The sequence below is a fragment of the Oryzias latipes genome, chromosome 3 (assembly GCF_053564925.1).
Source record: "Oryzias latipes strain Hd-rR chromosome 3, Olatipes_Hd-rR_3.1".
In the NCBI taxonomy this organism is placed as follows: Eukaryota; Metazoa; Chordata; class Actinopteri; order Beloniformes; family Adrianichthyidae; genus Oryzias; species Oryzias latipes.
Window position 1 is genome coordinate 9,339,138 of NC_136239.1, and position 20,953 is coordinate 9,360,090.

Below are 20,953 nucleotides of genomic sequence, written 5' to 3' on the forward strand. Positions count from 1 at the left end.
CTAGTCACCTTGTAAGGGGAGAAGTCCAAACAGTGCTCTTTGGAGCTGAAAACGCTTTTTTGACACTTTTGAATGAAAAACTGTTTTTTATGTACATAATGCACTCAAAAGTGAAGAAAGTGTTATTTTTTGTCACCTTGTAAGTGGAAAGGTCCAAACAGTGCTCTTTGGAGCTGAAAACGCTTTTTTGACACTTTTGAATGAAAAACTGTTTTTTATGTACATAATGCACTCAAAAGTGAAGAAAGTGTTATTTTTTGTCACCTTGTAAGTGGAGAAGTCTAAACAGTGCTCTTTGGAGCTGAAAACACTTTTTTGACACTTTTGAATGAAAAACTGTTTTTTACGTACATAATGCACTCAAAAGTGAACAAAGTGTTATTTTTTGTCACCTTGTAAGTGGAAAAGTCCAAACAGTGCTCTTTGGAGCCAAAAACGCTTTTTTGACACTTTTGAATGAAAAACTGTTTTTTATGTACATAATGCACTCAAAAGTGAAGAAAGTGTTATTTTTTGTCACCTTGTAAGTGGAGAAGTCCAAACAGTGCTCTTTGGAGCTGAAAACGCTTTTTTGACACTTTTGAATGAAAAACTGATTTTTATGTATAAAATGCACTCAAAAGTCAAAGTTGTCATTTGCAGTTGAAGAACGTGTTATTTCTTGTCACCTTGTAAGGGCAGAAGTCCAAACAGTGCTCTTTGGAGCTGAAAACGCTTTTTTGACACTTTTGAATGAAAAACTGATTTTTATGTATAAAATGCACTCAAAAGTCAAAGTTCTCATTTGCAGTTGAAGAACGTTTTATTTTTTGTCACCTTGTAAGGGGAGAAGTCCAAACAGTGCTCTATGGAGCTGAAAATGCTTTTTTGACACTTTTGAATGAAAAACTGATTCTTATGTACAAAATGCACTCAAAAGTGAAGAAAGTGTTTGTTTTTTTGTCACCTTGTAAGTGGAGAAGTCCAAACAGTGCAGTTTAGAGCTGAAAACGCTTTTTTGACATTTTTGAATGAAAAACTGTTTTTTGTTAACAAAATGCACTCAAGATTGAAGAAAGTGTTATTTCTTGTCACCTTGTAAGTGGAAAAGTCCAAACAGTGCTGTTTAGAGCTGAAAACGCTTTTTTGACACTTTTGAATGAAAAACTGTTTTTTGTGGCGAAAATGCACTCAAAAGTCAAAGTTCCCATTTGCAGTTGAAGAACGTGTTATTTCTTGTCAGCTTGTAAGTGGATAAGTCCAAACAGTGCTCTTTGGAGCTGAAAACGCTTTTTTGACATTTTTGAATGAAAAACTGATTTTTATGTATAAAATGCACTCAAAGGTAAAAGTTGTCATTTGCACTTGAAGAACGTGTTATTTCTTGTCACCTTGTAAGGGGAGAAGTCCAAACAGTGCTCTTTGGAGCTGAAAACGCTTTTTTGACACTTTTGAATGAAAAACTGTTTTTTACGTACATAATGCACTCAAAAGTGAAGAAAGTGTTATTTTTTGTCACCTTGTAAGTGGAAAAGTCCAAACAGTGCTGTTTAGAGCTGAAAATGCTTTTTTGACATTTTTGAATGAAAAACTGTTTTTTGTGGCCAAAATGCACTCAAAAGTCAAAGTTCCCATTTGCAGTTGAAGAACGTGTTATTTCTTGTCACCTTGTAAGTGGAAAAGTCCAAACAGTGCTGTTTAGAGCTGAAAACGCTTTTTTGACACAATTGAATGAAAAACTGTTTTTAATGTACAAAATTAACTCAAAAGTGAAGAAAGTGTTTTTTTTTGTCACCTTGTAAGTGGAGAAGTCCAAACAGTGCAGTTTAGAGCTGAAAACGCTTTTTTGACACTTTTGAATGAAAAACTGATTTTTATGTATAAAATGCACTCAAAAGTCAAAGTTGTCATTTGCAGTTGAAGAACGTGTTATTTCTTGTCACCTTGTAATGGGAGAAGTCCAAACAGTGCTCTTTGGAGCTGAAAACGCTTTTTTGACACTTTTGAATGAAAAACTGTTTTTTACGTACATAATGCACTCAAAAGTGAAGAAAGTGTTATTTTTTGTCACCTTGTAAGTGGAAAAGTCCAAACAGTGCTCTTTGGAGCTGAAAACGCTTTTTTGACACTTTTGAATGAAAAACTGTTTTTTATGTACATAATGCACTCAAAAGTGAAGAAAGTGTTATTTTTTGTCACCTTGTAAGTGGAGAAGTCTAAACAGTGCTCTTTGGAGCTGAAAACGCTTTTTTGACACTTTTGAATGAAAAACTGATTTTTTATGTATAAAATGCACTCAAAAGTCAAAGTTGTCATTTGCAGTTGAAGAACGTGTTATTTCTTGTCACCTTGTAAGGGGAGAAGTCCAAACAGTGCTCTTTGGAGCTGAAAACGCTTTTTTGACACTTTTGAATGAAAAACTGTTTTTTACGTACATAATGCACTCAAAAGTGAAGAAAGTGTTATTTTTTGTCACCTTGTAAGTGGAAAAGTCCAAACAGTGCTGTTTAGAGCTGAAAATGCTTTTTTGACATTTTTGAATGAAAAACTGTTTTTTGTGGCCAAAATGCACTCAAAAGTCAAAGTTCACATTTGCAGTTGAAGAACGTGTTATTTCTTGTCACCTTGTAAGTGGAAAAGTCCAAACAGTGCTGTTTAGAGCTGAAAACGCTTTTTTGACACAATTGAATGAAAAACTGTTTTTAATGTACAAAATTAACTCAAAAGTGAAGAAAGTGTTTTTTTTGTCACCTTGTAAGTGGAGAAGTCCAAACAGTGCAGTTTAGAGCTGAAAACGCTTTTTTGACACTTTTGAATGAAAAACTGATTTTTATGTATAAAATGCACTCAAAAGTCAAAGTTGTCATTTGCAGTTGAAGAACGTGTTATTTCTTGTCACCTTGTAAGGGGAGAAGTCCAAACAGTGCTCTTTGGAGCTGAAAACGCTTTTTTGACACTTTTGAATGAAAAACTGTTTTTTACGTACATAATGCACTCAAAAGTGAAGAAAGTGTTATTTTTTGTCACCTTGTAAGTGGAAAGGTCCAAACAGTGCTCTTTGGAGCTGAAAACGCTTTTTTGACACTTTTGAATGAAAAACTGTTTTTTATGTACATAATGCACTCAAAAGTGAAGAAAGTGTTATTTTTTGTCACCTTGTAAGTGGAGAAGTCTAAACAGTGCTCTTTGGAGCTGAAAACGCTTTTTTGACACTTTTGAATGAAAAACTGATTTTTTATGTATAAAATGCACTCAAAAGTCAAAGTTGTCATTTGCAGTTGAAGAACGTGTTATTTCTTGTCACCTTGTAAGGGCAGAAGTCCAAACAGTGCTCTTTGGAGCTGAAAACGCTTTTTTGACACTTTTGAATGAAAAACTGATTTTTATGTATAAAATGCACTCAAAAGTCAAAGTTCTCATTTGCAGTTGAAGAACGTTTTATTTTTTGTCACCTTGTAAGGGGAGAAGTCCAAACAGTGCTCTATGGAGCTGAAAATGCTTTTTTGACACTTTTGAATGAAAAACTGATTTTTATGTACAAAATGCACTCAAAAGTGAAGAAAGTGTTTGTTTTTTTGTCACCTTGTAAGTGGAGAAGTCCAAACAGTGCAGTTTAGAGCTGAAAACGCTTTTTTGACATTTTTGAATGAAAAACTGTTTTTTGTGAACAAAATGCACTCAAGATTGAAGAAAGTGTTATTTCTTGTCACCTTGTAAGTGGAAAAGTCCAAACAGTGCTGTTTAGAGCTGAAAACGCTTTTTTGACACTTTTGAATGAAAAACTGTTTTTTGTGGCGAAAATGCACTCAAAAGTCAAAGTTCCCATTTGCAGTTGAAGAACGTGTTATTTCTTGTCAGCTTGTAAGTGGATAAGTCCAAACAGTGCTCTTTGGAGCTGAAAACGCTTTTTTGACATTTTTGAATGAAAAACTGATTTTTATGTATAAAATGCACTCAAAGGTAAAAGTTGTCATTTGCACTTGAAGAACGTGTTATTTCTTGTCACCTTGTAAGGGGAGAAGTCCAAACAGTGCTCTTTGGAGCTGAAAACGCTTTTTTGACACTTTTGAATGAAAAACTGTTTTTTACGTACATAATGCACTCAAAAGTGAAGAAAGTGTTATTTTTTGTCACCTTGTAAGTGGAAAAGTCCAAACAGTGCTGTTTAGAGCTGAAAATGCTTTTTTGACATTTTTGAATGAAAAACTGTTTTTTGTGGCCAAAATGCACTCAAAAGTCAAAGTTCCCATTTGCAGTTGAAGAACGTGTTATTTCTTGTCACCTTGTAAGTGGAAAAGTCCAAACAGTGCTGTTTAGAGCTGAAAACGCTTTTTTGACACAATTGAATGAAAAACTGTTTTTAATGTACAAAATTAACTCAAAAGTGAAGAAAGTGTTTTTTTTGTCACCTTGTAAGTGGAGAAGTCCAAACAGTGCAGTTTAGAGCTGAAAACGCTTTTTTGACACTTTTGAATGAAAAACTTATTTTTATGTATAAAATGCACTCAAAAGTCAAAGTTGTCATTTGCAGTTGAAGAACGTGTTATTTCTTGTCACCTTGTAAGGGGAGAAGTCCAAACAGTGCTCTTTGGAGCTGAAAACGCTTTTTTGACACTTTTGAATGAAAAACTGTTTTTTACGTACATAATGCACTCAAAAGTGAAGAAAGTGTTATTTTTTGTCACCTTGTAAGTGGAAAAGTCCAAACAGTGCTCTTTGGAGCTGAAAACGCTTTTTTGACACTTTTGAATGAAAAACTGTTTTTTATGTACATAATGCACTCAAAAGTGAAGAAAGTGTTATTTTTTGTCACCTTGTAAGTGGAGAAGTCTAAACAGTGCTCTTTGGAGCTGAAAACGCTTTTTTGACACTTTTGAATGAAAAACTGATTTTTTATGTATAAAATGCACTCAAAAGTCAAAGTTGTCATTTGCAGTTGAAGAACGTGTTATTTCTTGTCACCTTGTAAGGGGAGAAGTCCAAACAGTGCTCTTTGGAGCTGAAAACGCTTTTTTGACACTTTTGAATGAAAAACTGTTTTTTACGTACATAATGCACTCAAAAGTGAAGAAAGTGTTATTTTTTGTCACCTTGTAAGTGGAAAAGTCCAAACAGTGCTGTTTAGAGCTGAAAATGCTTTTTTGACATTTTTGAATGAAAAACTGTTTTTTGTGGCCAAAATGCACTCAAAAGTCAAAGTTCCCATTTGCAGTTGAAGAACGTGTTATTTCTTGTCACCTTGTAAGTGGAAAAGTCCAAACAGTGCTGTTTAGAGCTGAAAACGCTTTTTTGACACAATTGAATGAAAAACTGTTTTTAATGTACAAAATTAACTCAAAAGTGAAGAAAGTGTTTTTTTTGTCACCTTGTAAGTGGAGAAGTCCAAACAGTGCAGTTTAGAGCTGAAAACGCTTTTTTGACACTTTTGAATGAAAAACTGATTTTTATGTATAAAATGCACTCAAAAGTCAAAGTTGTCATTTGCAGTTGAAGAACGTGTTATTTCTTGTCACCTTGTAAGGGGAGAAGTCCAAACAGTGCTCTTTGGAGCTGAAAACGCTTTTTTGACACTTTTGAATGAAAAACTGTTTTTTACGTACATAATGCACTCAAAAGTGAAGAAAGTGTTATTTTTTGTCACCTTGTAAGTGGAAAGGTCCAAACAGTGCTCTTTGGAGCTGAAAACGCTTTTTTGACACTTTTGAATGAAAAACTGTTTTTTATGTACATAATGCACTCAAAAGTGAAGAAAGTGTTATTTTTTGTCACCTTGTAAGTGGAGAAGTCTAAACAGTGCTCTTTGGAGCTGAAAACGCTTTTTTGACACTTTTGAATGAAAAACTGATTTTTTATGTATAAAATGCACTCAAAAGTCAAAGTTGTCATTTGCAGTTGAAGAACGTGTTATTTCTTGTCACCTTGTAAGGGCAGAAGTCCAAACAGTGCTCTTTGGAGCTGAAAACGCTTTTTTGACACTTTTGAATGAAAAACTGATTTTTATGTATAAAATGCACTCAAAAGTCAAAGTTCTCATTTGCAGTTGAAGAACGTTTTATTTTTTGTCACCTTGTAAGGGGAGAAGTCCAAACAGTGCTCTATGGAGCTGAAAATGCTTTTTTGACACTTTTGAATGAAAAACTGATTTTTATGTACAAAATGCACTCAAAAGTGAAGAAAGTGTTTGTTTTTTTGTCACCTTGTAAGTGGAGAAGTCCAAACAGTGCAGTTTAGAGCTGAAAACGCTTTTTTGACATTTTTGAATGAAAAACTTTTTTTTGTGAACAAAATGCACTCAAGATTGAAGAAAGTGTTATTTCTTGTCAGCTTGTAAGTGGAGAAGTCCAAACAGTGCTCTTTGGAGCTGAAAACGCTTTTTTGACACTTTTGAATGAAAAACGGATTTTTATGTATAAAATGCACTCAAAAGTCAAAAATGTCGTTTGCAGCTGAAGAACGTGTTATTTCTTTTCACCTTGTAAGGGGAAATGTCCAAACAGTGCCGTTTGGAGCTGAAAACGCTTTTATGACCTTTTTGAATGAAAAACTGATTTTTATGTATAAAATGCACTCTAAGGTCAAAGTTGTCATTTGCACTTGAAGAACGTGTTATTTCTTGTCACCTTGTAAGGGGAGAAGTCCAAACAGTGCCGTTTGGAGCTGAAAACGCTTTTATGACATTTTTGAATGAAAAACTGATTTTTATGTATAAAATGCACTCAAAGGTAAAAGTTGTCATTTGCACTTGAAGAACGTGTTATTTCTTGTCACCTTGTAAGGGGAGAAGTCCAAACAGTGCTCTTTGGAGCTGAAAACGCTTTTTTGACACTTTTGAATGAAAAACTGTTTTTTACGTACATAATGCACTCAAAAGTGAAGAAAGTGTTATTTTTTGTCACCTTGTAAGTGGAAAAGTCCAAACAGTGCTCTTTGGAGCTGAAAACGCTTTTTTGACACTTTTGAATGAAAAACTGTTTTTTATGTACATAATGCACTCAAAAGTGAAGAAAGTGTTATTTTTTGTCACCTTGTAAGTGGAGAAGTCTAAACAGTGCTCTTTGGAGCTGAAAACGCTTTTTTGACACTTTTGAATGAAAAACTGATTTTTTATGTATAAAATGCACTCAAAAGTCAAAGTTGTCATTTGCAGTTGAAGAACGTGTTATTTCTTGTCACCTTGTAAGGGGAGAAGTCCAAACAGTGCTCTTTGGAGCTGAAAACGCTTTTTTGACACTTTTGAATGAAAAACTGTTTTTTACGTACATAATGCACTCAAAAGTGAAGAAAGTGTTATTTTTTGTCACCTTGTAAGTGGAAAAGTCCAAACAGTGCTGTTTAGAGCTGAAAATGCTTTTTTGACATTTTTGAATGAAAAACTGTTTTTTGTGGCCAAAATGCACTCAAAAGTCAAAGTTCCCATTTGCAGTTGAAGAACGTGTTATTTCTTGTCACCTTGTAAGTGGAAAAGTCCAAACAGTGCTGTTTAGAGCTGAAAACGCTTTTTTGACACAATTGAATGAAAAACTGTTTTTAATGTACAAAATTAACTCAAAAGTGAAGAAAGTGTTTTTTTTGTCACCTTGTAAGTGGAGAAGTCCAAACAGTGCAGTTTAGAGCTGAAAACGCTTTTTTGACACTTTTGAATGAAAAACTGATTTTTATGTATAAAATGCACTCAAAAGTCAAAGTTGTCATTTGCAGTTGAAGAACGTGTTATTTCTTGTCACCTTGTAAGGGGAGAAGTCCAAACAGTGCTCTTTGGAGCTGAAAACGCTTTTTTGACACTTTTGAATGAAAAACTGTTTTTTACGTACATAATGCACTCAAAAGTGAAGAAAGTGTTATTTTTTGTCACCTTGTAAGTGGAAAGGTCCAAACAGTGCTCTTTGGAGCTGAAAACGCTTTTTTGACACTTTTGAATGAAAAACTGTTTTTTATGTACATAATGCACTCAAAAGTGAAGAAAGTGTTATTTTTTGTCACCTTGTAAGTGGAGAAGTCTAAACAGTGCTCTTTGGAGCTGAAAACGCTTTTTTGACACTTTTGAATGAAAAACTGATTTTTTATGTATAAAATGCACTCAAAAGTCAAAGTTGTCATTTGCAGTTGAAGAACGTGTTATTTCTTGTCACCTTGTAAGGGCAGAAGTCCAAACAGTGCTCTTTGGAGCTGAAAACGCTTTTTTGACACTTTTGAATGAAAAACTGATTTTTATGTATAAAATGCACTCAAAAGTCAAAGTTCTCATTTGCAGTTGAAGAACGTTTTATTTTTTGTCACCTTGTAAGGGGAGAAGTCCAAACAGTGCTCTATGGAGCTGAAAATGCTTTTTTGACACTTTTGAATGAAAAACTGATTTTTATGTACAAAATGCACTCAAAAGTGAAGAAAGTGTTTGTTTTTTTGTCACCTTGTAAGTGGAGAAGTCCAAACAGTGCAGTTTAGAGCTGAAAACGCTTTTTTGACATTTTTGAATGAAAAACTTTTTTTTGTGAACAAAATGCACTCAAGATTGAAGAAAGTGTTATTTCTTGTCAGCTTGTAAGTGGAGAAGTCCAAACAGTGCTCTTTGGAGCTGAAAACGCTTTTTTGACACTTTTGAATGAAAAACGGATTTTTATGTATAAAATGCACTCAAAAGTCAAAAATGTCGTTTGCAGCTGAAGAACGTGTTATTTCTTTTCACCTTGTAAGGGGAAATGTCCAAACAGTGCCGTTTGGAGCTGAAAACGCTTTTATGACCTTTTTGAATGAAAAACTGATTTTTATGTATAAAATGCACTCTAAGGTCAAAGTTGTCATTTGCACTTGAAGAACGTGTTATTTCTTGTCACCTTGTAAGGGGAGAAGTCCAAACAGTGCCGTTTGGAGCTGAAAACGCTTTTATGACATTTTTGAATGAAAAACTGATTTTTATGTATAAAATGCACTCAAAGGTAAAAGTTGTCATTTGCACTTGAAGAACGTGTTATTTCTTGTCACCTTGTAAGGGGAGAAGTCCAAACAGTGCTCTTTGGAGCTGAAAACGCTTTTTTGACACTTTTGAATGAAAAACTGTTTTTTACGTACATAATGCACTCAAAAGTGAAGAAAGTGTTATTTTTTGTCACCTTGTAAGTGCAAAAGTCCAAACAGTGCTGTTTAGAGCTGAAAATGCTTTTTTGACATTTTTGAATGAAAAACTGTTTTTTGTGGCCAAAATGCACTCAAAAGTCAAAGTTCCCATTTGCAGTTGAAGAACGTGTTATTTCTTGTCACCTTGTAAGTGGAAAAGTCCAAACAGTGCTGTTTAGAGCTGAAAACGCTTTTTTGACACAATTGAATGAAAAACTGTTTTTAATGTACAAAATTAACTCAAAAGTGAAGAAAGTGTTTTTTTTGTCACCTTGTAAGTGGAGAAGTCCAAACAGTGCAGTTTAGAGCTGAAAACGCTTTTTTGACACTTTTGAATGAAAAACTTATTTTTATGTATAAAATGCACTCAAAAGTCAAAGTTGTCATTTGCAGTTGAAGAACGTGTTATTTCTTGTCACCTTGTAAGGGGAGAAGTCCAAACAGTGCTCTTTGGAGCTGAAAACGCTTTTTTGACACTTTTGAATGAAAAACTGTTTTTTACGTACATAATGCACTCAAAAGTGAAGAAAGTGTTATTTCTTGTCACCTTGTAAGTGGAGAAGTCCAAACAGTGCAGTTTAGAGCTGAAAACGCTTTTTTGACACTTTTGAATGAAAAACTGATTTTTTATGTATAAAATGCACTCAAAAGTCAAAGTTGTCATTTGCAGATGAAGAAAGTGTTATTTCTTGTCACCTTGTAAGTGGAGAAGTCCAAACAGTGCTTTTTACAGCTGAAAACGCTTTTTTGACACTTTTGAATGAAAAACTGTTTTTTGTGGCCAAAATGCACTCAAAAGTCAAAGTTCTCATTTGCAGTTGAAGAACGTGTTATTTTTTGTCACCTTGTAAGGGGAGAAGTCCCAACAGTGCTCTATGGAGCTGAAAATGCTTTTTTGACACTTTTGAATGAAAAACTGATTTTTATGTACAAAATGCACTCAAAAGTGAAGAAAGTGTTTGTTTTTTTGTCACCTTGTAAGTGGAGAAGTCCAAACAGTGCAGTTTAGAGCTGAAAACGCTTTTTTGACATTTTTGAATGAAAAACTGTTTTTTGTGAACAAAATGCACTAAAGATTGAAGAAAGTGTTATTTCTTGTCACCTTGTAAGTGGAACAGTCCAAACAGTGCTGTTTAGAGCTGAAAACGCTTTTTTGACACTTTTGAATGAAAAACTGTTTTTTGTGGCGAAAATGCACTCAAAAGTCAAAGTTCCCATTTGCAGTTGAAGAACGTGTTATTTCTTGTCACCTTGTAAGTGGAGAAGTCCAAACAGTGCTCTTTGGAGCTGAAAACGCTTTTTTGACACTTTTGAATGAAAAACGGATTTTTATGTATAAAATGCACTCAAAAGTCAAAAATGTCATTTGCAGTTGAAGAACGTGTTATTTCTTTTCACCTTGTAAGGGGAAATGTCCAAACAGTGCCGTTTGGAGCTGAAAACGTTTTTATGACATTTTTGAATGAAAAACTGATTTTTATGTATAAAATGCACTCAAAGGTCAAAGTTGTCATTTGCACTTGAAGAACGTGTTATTTCTTGTCACCTTGTAAGGGGAGAAGTCCAAACAGTGCCGTTTGGAGCTGAAAACGCTTTTTTGACACTTTTGAATGAAAAACTGTTTTTTACGTACATAATGCACTCAAAAGTGAAGAAAGTGTTATTTTTTGTCACCTTGTAGGTGGAAAAGTCCAAACAGTGCTGTTTAGAGCTGAAAATGCTTTTTTGACATTTTTGAATGAAAAACTGTTTTTTGTGGCCAAAATGCACTCAAAAGTCAAAGTTCCCATTTGCAGTTGAAGAACGTGTTATTTCTTGTCACCTTGTAAGTGGAAAAGTCCAAACAGTGCTGTTTAGAGCTGAAAACGCTTTTTTGACACTTTTGAATGAAAAACTGTTTTTTGTGGCGAAAATGCTCTCAAAAGTCAAAGTTCCCATTTGCAGTTGAAGAACGTGTTATTTATTGTCACCTTGTAAGTGGAGAAGTCCAAACAGTGCAGTTTAGAGCTGAAAACGTTTTTTTGACACTTTTGAATGAAAAACTTATTTTTATGTATAAAATGCACTCAAAAGTCAAAGTTGTCATTTGCAGTTGAAGAACGTGTTATTTCTTGTCACCTTGTAAGGGGAGAAGTCCAAACAGTGCTCTTTGGAGCTGAAAACGCTTTTTTGACACTTTTGAATGAAAAACTGTTTTTTACGTACATAAAGCACTCAAAAGTGAAGAAAGTGTTATTTTTTGTCACCTTGTAAGTGGAAAAGTCCAAACAGTGCTCTATGGAGCTGAAAATGCTTTTTTGACACTTTTGAATGAAAAACTGATTTTTATGTACAAAATGCACTCAAAAGTGAGGAAAGTGTTTGTTTTTTTGTCACCTTGTAAGTGGAGAAGTCCAAACAGTGCAGTTTAGAGCTGAAAACGCTTTTTTGACATTTTTGAATGAAAAGCTGTTTTTTGTGAACAAAATGCACTAAAGATTGAAGAAAGTGTTATTTCTTGTCACCTTGTAAGTGGAAAAGTCCAAACAGTGCTGTTTAGAGCTGAAAACACTTTTTTGACACTTTTGAATGAAAAACTGTTTTTTGTGGCGAAAATGCACTCAAAAGTCAAAGTTCCCATTTGCAGTTGAAGAACGTGTTATTTCTTGTCACCTTGTAAGTGGAGAAGTCCAAACAGTGCTCTTTGGAGCTGAAAACGCTTTTTTGACACTTTTGAATGAAAAACTGTTTTTTATGTACATAATGCACTCAAAAGTCAAAAATGTCATTTGCAGCTGAAGAACGTGTTATTTCTTTTCACCTTGTAAGGGGAAATGTCCAAACAGTGCCGTTTAGAGCTGAAAACGCTTTTATGACCTTTTTGAATGAAAAACTGATTTTTATGTATAAAATGCACTCAAAAGTCAAAGTTGTCATTTGCAGTTGAAGAACGTGTTATTTCTTGTCACCTTGTAAGGGGAGAAGTCCAAACAGTGCTCTTTGGAGCTGAAAACGCTTTTTTGACACTTTTGAATGAAAAACTGTTTTTTACGTACATAATGCACTCAAAAGTGAAGAAAGTGTTATTTTTTGTCACCTTGTAAGTGGAAAAGTCCAAACAGTGCTCTTTGGAGCTGAAAACGCTTTTTTGACACTTTTGAATGAAAAACTGTTTTTTACGTACATAATGCACTCAAAAGTGAAGAAAGTGTTATTTCTTGTCACCTTGTAAGTGGAGAAGTCCAAACAGTGCTGTTTAGAGCTGAAAACGCTTTTTTGACACTTTTGAATGAAAAACTGTTTTTTACGTACATAATGCACTCAAAAGTGAAGAAAGTGTTATTTTTTGTCACCTTGTAAGTGGAAAAGTCCAAACAGTGCTCTTTGGAGCTGAAAACGCTTTTTTGACACTTTTGAATGAAAAACTGATTTTTATGTATAAAATGCACTCAAAAGTCAAAGTTGTCATTTGCAGTTGAAGAACGTGTTATTTCTTGTCACCTTGTAAGGGCAGAAGTCCAAACAGTGCTCTTTGGAGATGAAAACGCATTTTTGACGTTTTGAATGAAAAACTGATTTTTACGTACATAATGCACTCAAAAGTGAAGAACGTGTTATTTCTTGTCACCTTGTAAGTGGAGAAGTCCAAACAGTGCAGTTTAGAGCTGAAAACGCTTTTTTGACACTTTTGAATGAAAAACTGTTTTTTGTGGCCAAAATGGACTCAAAAGTCAAAGTTCTCATTTGCAGTTGAAGAACGTGTTATTTTTTGTCACCTTGTAAGGGGAGAAGTCCCAACAGTGCTCTATGGAGCTGAAAATGCTTTTTTGACACTTTTGAATGAAAAACTGATTTTTATGTACAAAATGCACTCAAAAGTGAAGAAAGTGTTTGTTTTTTTGTCACCATGTAAGTGGAGAAGTCCAAACAGTGCAGTTTAGAGCTGAAAACGCTTTTTTGACATTTTTGAATGAAAAACTTTTTTGTGAACAAAATGCACTCAAGATTGAAGAAAGTGTTATTTCTTGTCACCTTGTAAGTGGAAAAGTCCAAACAGTGCTGTTTAGAGCTGAAAACGCTTTTTTGACACTTTTGAATGAAAAACTGTTTTTTGTGGCGAAAATGCACTCAAAAGTCAAAGTTCCCATTTGCAGTTGAAGAACGTGTTATTTCTTGTCACCTTGTAAGTGGAGAAGTCCAAACAGTGCTCTTTGGAGCTGAAAACGCTTTTTTGACACTTTTGAATGAAAAACGGATTTTTATGTATAAAATGCACTCAAAAGTCAAAAATGTCATTTGCAGTTGAAGAACGTGTTATTTCTTTTCACCTTGTAAGGGGAAATGTCCAAACAGTGCCGTTTGGAGCTGAAAACGCTTTTATGACATTTTTGAATGAAAAACTGATTTTTATGTATAAAATGCACTCAAAGGTCAAAGTTGTCATTTGCACTTGAAGAACGTGTTATTTCTTGTCACCTTGTAAGGGGAGAAGTCCAAACAGTGCCGTTTGGAGCTGAAAACGCTTTAATGACATTTTTGAATGAAAAACTGATTTTTATGTATAAAATGCACTCAAAGGTAAAAGTTGTCATTTGCACTTGAAGAACGTGTTATTTCTTGTCACCTTGTAAGGGGAAATGTCCAAACAGTGCCGTTTGGAGCTGAAAACGCTTTTATGACATTTTTGAATGAAAAACTGTTTTTTGTGGCCAAAATGCACTCAAAAGTCAAAGTTCCCATTTGCAGTTGAAGAACGTGTTATTTCTTGTCACCTTGTAAGTGGAAAAGTCCAAACAGTGCTGTTTAGAGCTGAAAACGCTTTTTTGACACAATTGAATGAAAAACTGTTTTTAATGTACAAAATTAACTCAAAAGTGAAGAAAGTGTTTTTTTTGTCACCTTGTAAGTGGAGAAGTCCAAACAGTGCAGTTTAGAGCTGAAAACGCTTTTTTGACACTTTTGAATGAAAAACTTATTTTTATGTATAAAATGCACTCAAAAGTCAAAGTTGTCATTTGCAGTTGAAGAACGTGTTATTTCTTGTCACCTTGTAAGGGGAGAAGTCCAAACAGTGCTCTTTGGAGCTGAAAACGCTTTTTTGACACTTTTGAATGAAAAACTGTTTTTTACGTACATAATGCACTCAAAAGTGAAGAAAGTGTTATTTCTTGTCACCTTGTAAGTGGAGAAGTCCAAACAGTGCAGTTTAGAGCTGAAAACGCTTTTTTGACACTTTTGAATGAAAAACTGATTTTTTATGTATAAAATGCACTCAAAAGTCAAAGTTGTCATTTGCAGTTGAAGAAAGTGTTATTTCTTGTCACCTTGTAAGTGGAGAAGTCCAAACAGTGCTTTTTACAGCTGAAAACGCTTTTTTGACACTTTTGAATGAAAAACTGTTTTTTGTGGCCAAAATGCACTCAAAAGTCAAAGTTCTCATTTGCAGTTGAAGAACGTGTTATTTTTTGTCACCTTGTAAGGGGAGAAGTCCCAACAGTGCTCTATGGAGCTGAAAATGCTTTTTTGACACTTTTGAATGAAAAACTGATTTTTATGTACAAAATGCACTCAAAAGTGAAGAAAGTGTTTGTTTTTTTGTCACCTTGTAAGTGGAGAAGTCCAAACAGTGCAGTTTAGAGCTGAAAACGCTTTTTTGACATTTTTGAATGAAAAACTGTTTTTTGTGAACAAAATGCACTAAAGATTGAAGAAAGTGTTATTTCTTGTCACCTTGTAAGTGGAAAAGTCCAAACAGTGCTGTTTAGAGCTGAAAACGCTTTTTTGACACTTTTGAATGAAAAACTGTTTTTTGTGGCGAAAATGCACTCAAAAGTCAAAGTTCCCATTTGCAGTTGAAGAACGTGTTATTTCTTGTCACCTTGTAAGTGGAGAAGTCCAAACAGTGCTCTTTGGAGCTGAAAACGCTTTTTTGACACTTTTGAATGAAAAACGGATTTTTATGTATAAAATGCACTCAAAAGTCAAAAATGTCATTTGCAGTTGAAGAACGTGTTATTTCTTTTCACCTTGTAAGGGGAAATGTCCAAACAGTGCCGTTTGGAGCTGAAAACGTTTTTATGACATTTTTGAATGAAAAACTGATTTTTATGTATAAAATGCACTCAAAGGTCAAAGTTGTCATTTGCACTTGAAGAACGTGTTATTTCTTGTCACCTTGTAAGGGGAGAAGTCCAAACAGTGCCGTTTGGAGCTGAAAACGCTTTTTTGACACTTTTGAATGAAAAACTGTTTTTTACGTACATAATGCACTCAAAAGTGAAGAAAGTGTTATTTTTTGTCACCTTGTAGGTGGAAAAGTCCAAACAGTGCTGTTTAGAGCTGAAAATGCTTTTTTGACATTTTTGAATGAAAAACTGTTTTTTGTGGCCAAAATGCACTCAAAAGTCAAAGTTCCCATTTGCAGTTGAAGAACGTGTTATTTCTTGTCACCTTGTAAGTGGAAAAGTCCAAACAGTGCTGTTTAGAGCTGAAAACGCTTTTTTGACACTTTTGAATGAAAAACTGTTTTTTGTGGCGAAAATGCTCTCAAAAGTCAAAGTTCCCATTTGCAGTTGAAGAACGTGTTATTTATTGTCACCTTGTAAGTGGAGAAGTCCAAACAGTGCAGTTTAGAGCTGAAAACGTTTTTTTGACACTTTTGAATGAAAAACTTATTTTTATGTATAAAATGCACTCAAAAGTCAAAGTTGTCATTTGCAGTTGAAGAACGTGTTATTTCTTGTCACCTTGTAAGGGGAGAAGTCCAAACAGTGCTCTTTGGAGCTGAAAACGCTTTTTTGACACTTTTGAATGAAAAACTGTTTTTTACGTACATAATGCACTCAAAAGTGAAGAAAGTGTTATTTTTTGTCACCTTGTAAGTGGAAAAGTCCAAACAGTGCTCTTTGGAGCTGAAAACGCTTTTTTGACACTTTTGAATGAAAAACTGTTTTTTATGTACATAATGCACTCAAAAGTGAAGAAAGTGTTATTTTTTGTCACCTTGTAAGTGGAGAAGTCCAAACAGTGCTCTATGGAGCTGAAAATGCTTTTTTGACACTTTTGAATGAAAAACTGATTTTTATGTACAAAATGCACTCAAAAGTGAGGAAAGTGTTTGTTTTTTTGTCACCTTGTAAGTGGAGAAGTCCAAACAGTGCAGTTTAGAGCTGAAAACGCTTTTTTGACATTTTTGAATGAAAAGCTGTTTTTTGTGAACAAAATGCACTAAAGATTGAAGAAAGTGTTATTTCTTGTCACCTTGTAAGTGGAAAAGTCCAAACAGTGCTGTTTAGAGCTGAAAACACTTTTTTGACACTTTTGAATGAAAAACTGTTTTTTGTGGCGAAAATGCACTCAAAAGTCAAAGTTCCCATTTGCAGTTGAAGAACGTGTTATTTCTTGTCACCTTGTAAGTGGAGAAGTCCAAACAGTGCTCTTTGGAGCTGAAAATGCTTTTTTGACACTTTTGAATGAAAAACTGTTTTTTATGTACATAATGCACTCAAAAGTCAAAAATGTCATTTGCAGCTGAAGAACGTGTTATTTCTTTTCACCTTGTAAGGGGAAATGTCCAAACAGTGCCGTTTAGAGCTGAAAACGCTTTTATGACCTTTTTGAATGAAAAACTGATTTTTATGTATAAAATGCACTCAAAAGTCAAAGTTGTCATTTGCAGTTGAAGAACGTGTTATTTCTTGTCACCTTGTAAGGGGAGAAGTCCAAACAGTGCTCTTTGGAGCTGAAAACGCTTTTTTGACACTTTTGAATGAAAAACTGTTTTTTATGTACATAATGCACTCAAAAGTGAAGAAAGTGTTATTTTTTGTCACCTTGTAAGTGGAAAAGTCCAAACAGTGCTCTTTGGAGCTGAAAACGCTTTTTTGACACTTTTGAATGAAAAACTGTTTTTTATGTACATAATGCACTCAAAAGTGAAGAAAGTGTTATTTTTTGTCACCTTGTAAGTGGAGAAGTCCAAACAGTGCTCTTTGGAGCTGAAAACGCTTTTTTGACACTTTTGAATGAAAAACTGATTTTTATGTATAAAATGCACTCAAAAGTCAAAGTTGTCATTTGCAGTTGAAGAACGTGTTATTTCTTGTCACCTTGTAAGGGCAGAAGTCCAAACAGTGCTCTTTGGAGATGAAAACGCATTTTTGACGTTTTGAATGAAAAACTGATTTTTACGTACATAATGCACTCAAAAGTGAAGAACGTGTTATTTCTTGTCACCTTGTAAGTGGAGAAGTCCAAACAGTGCAGTTTAGAGCTGAAAACGCTTTTTTGACACTTTTGAATGAAAAACTGTTTTTTGTGGCCAAAATGGACTCAAAAGTCAAAGTTCTCATTTGAAGTTGAAGAACGTGTTATTTTTTGTCACCTTGTAAGGGGAGAAGTCCCAACAGTGCTCTATGGAGCTGAAAATGCTTTTTTGACACTTTTGAATGAAAACTGATTTTTATGTACAAAATGCACTCAAAAGTGAAGAAAGTGTTTGTTTTTTTGTCACCATGTAAGTGGAGAAGTCCAAACAGTGCAGTTTAGAGCTGAAAACGCTTTTTTGACATTTTTGAATGAAAAACTTTTTTGTGAACAAAATGCACTCAAGATTGAAGAAAGTGTTATTTCTTGTCACCTTGTAAGTGGAAAAGTCCAAACAGTGCTGTTTAGAGCTGAAAACGCTTTTTTGACACTTTTGAATGAAAAACTGTTTTTTACGTACATAATGCACTCAAAAGTGAAGAAAGTGTTATTTTTTGTCACCTTGTAAGTGGAAAAGTCCAAACAGTGCTCTTTGGAGCTGAAAACGCTTTTTTGACACTTTTGAATGAAAAACTGATTTTTATGTATAAAATGCACTCAAAAGTCAAAGTTGTCATTTGCAGTTGAAGAACGTGTTATTTCTTGTCACCTTGTAAGGGCAGAAGTCCAAACAGTGCTCTTTGGAGATGAAAACGCATTTTTGACGTTTTGAATGAAAAACTGATTTTTACGTACATAATGCACTCAAAAGTGAAGAACGTGTTATTTCTTGTCACCTTGTAAGTGGAGAAGTCCAAACAGTGCAGTTTTAGAGCTGAAAACGCTTTTTTGACACTTTTGAATGAAAAACTGTTTTTTGTGGCCAAAATGGACTCAAAAGTCAAAGTTCTCATTTGCAGTTGAAGAACGTGTTATTTTTTGTCACCTTGTAAGGGGAGAAGTCCCAACAGTGCTCTATGGAGCTGAAAATGCTTTTTTGACACTTTTGAATGAAAAACTGATTTTTATGTACAAAATGCACTCAAAAGTGAAGAAAGTGTTTGTTTTTTTGTCACCATGTAAGTGGAGAAGTCCAAACAGTGCAGTTTAGAGCTGAAAACGCTTTTTTGACATTTTTGAATGAAAAACTTTTTTGTGAACAAAATGCACTCAAGATTGAAGAAAGTGTTATTTCTTGTCACCTTGTAAGTGGAAAAGTCCAAACAGTGCTGTTTAGAGCTGAAAACGCTTTTTTGACACTTTTGAATGAAAAACTGTTTTTTGTGGCGAAAATGCACTCAAAAGTCAAAGTTCCCATTTGCAGTTGAAGAACGTGTTATTTCTTGTCACCTTGTAAGTGGAGAAGTCCAAACAGTGCTCTTTGGAGCTGAAAACGCTTTTTTGACACTTTTGAATGAAAAACGGATTTTTATGTATAAAATGCACTCAAAAGTCAAAAATGTCATTTGCAGTTGAAGAACGTGTTATTTCTTTTCACCTTGTAAGGGGAAATGTCCAAACAGTGCCGTTTGGATCTGAAAACGCTTTTATGACATTTTTGAATGAAAAACTGATTTTTATGTATAAAATGCACTCAAAGGTCAAAGTTGTCATTTGCACTTGAAGAACGTGTTATTTCTTGTCACCTTGTAAGGGGAGAAGTCCAAACAGTGCCGTTTGGAGCTGAAAACGCTTTAATGACATTTTTGAATGAAAAACTGATTTTTATGTATAAAATGCACTCAAAGGTAAAAGTTGTCATTTGCACTTGAAGAACGTGTTATTTCTTGTCACCTTGTAAGGGGAAATGTCCAAACAGTGCCGTTTGGAGCTGAAAACGCTTTTATGACATTTTTGAATGAAAAACTGATTTTTATGTATAAAATGCACTCAAAGGTAAAAGTTGTCATTTGCACTTGAAGAACGTGTTATTTCTTGTCACCTTGTAAGGGGAGAAGTCCAAACAGTGCAGTTTAGAGCTGAAAACGCTTTTTTGACACTTTTGAATGAAAAACTGTTTTTTACGTACATAATGCACTCAAAAGGGAAGAAAGTGTTATTTTTTGTCACCTTGTAAGTGGAAAAGTCCAAACAGTGCTGTTTAGAGCTGAAAATGCTTTTTTGACATTTTTGAATGAAAAACTGTTTTTTGTGGCCAAAATGCACTCAAAAGTCAAAGTTCCCATTTGCAGTTGAAGAACGTGTTATTTCTTGTCACCTTGTAAGTGGAAAAGTCCAAACAGTGCTGTTTAGAGCTGAAAACACTTTTTTGACACTTTTGAATGAAAAACTGTTTTTTGTGGCGAAAATGCTCTCAAAAGTCAAAGTTCCCATTTGCAGTTGAAGAACGTGTTAATTATTGTCACCTTGTAAGTGAAGAAGTCCAAACAGTGCTCTTTGGAGCTGAAAACGCTTTTTTGACACTTTTGAATGAAAAACTGTTTTTTATGTACATAATGCACTCAAAAGTGAAGAAAGTGTTATTTTTTGTCACCTTGTAAGTGGAAAAGTCCAAACAGTGCTCTTTGGAGCTGAAAACGCTTTTTTGACACTTTTGAATGAAAAACTGTTTTTTATGTACATAATGCACTCAAAAGTGAAGAAAGTGTTATTTTTTGTCACCTTGTAAGTGGAGAAGTCCAAACAGTGCTCTTTGGAGCTGAAAACGCTTTTTTGACACTTTTGAATGAAAAACTGATTTTTATGTATAAAATGCACTCAAAAGTCAAAGTTGTCATTTGCAGTTGAAGAACGTGTTATTTCTTGTCACCTTGTAAGTGGAAAAGTCCAAACAGTGCTGTTTAGAGCTGAAAACGCTTTTTTGACACTTTTGAATGAAAAACTGTTTTTTGTGGCGAAAATGCTCTCAAAAGTCAAAGTTCCCATTTGCAGTTGAAGAACGTGTTAATTATTGTCACCTTGTAAGTGGAGAAGTCCAAACAGTGCAGTTTAGAGCTGAAAACGCTTTTTTGACACTTTTGAATGAAAAACTTATTTTTATGTTTAAAATGCACTCAAAAGTCAAAGTTGTCATTTGCAGTTGAAGAACGTGTTATTTTTTGTCACCTTGTAAGGGGAGAAGTCCCAACAGTGCTCTATGGAGCTGAAAATGCTTTTTTGACACTTTTGAATGAAAAACTGATTTTTATGTACAAAATGCACTCGAAAGTGTTTGTTTTTTTGTCACCTTGTAAGTGGAGAAGTCCAAACAGTGCAGTGTAGGGCTGAAAACGCTTTTTTGACATTTTTGAATGAAAAACTTTTTGTTGTGAACACAATGCACTAAAGATTGAAGAAAGTGTTATTTCTTGTCACCTTGTAAGGGGAAATGTCCAAACAGTGCCGTTTAGAGCTGAAAACGCTTTTATGACCTTTTTGAATGAAAAACTGATTTTTATGTATAAAATGCACTCAAAAGTCAAAGTTGTCATTTGCAGTTGAAGAACGTGTTATTTCTTGTCACCTTGTAAGGGGAGAAGTCCAAACAGTGCTCTTTGGAGCTGAAAACGCTTTTTTGACACTTTTGAATGAAAAACTGTTTTTTACGTACATAATGCACTCAAAAGTGAAGAAAGTGTTATTTTTTGTCACCTTGTAAGTGGAAAAGTCCAAACAGTGCTCTTTGGAGCTGAAAACGCTT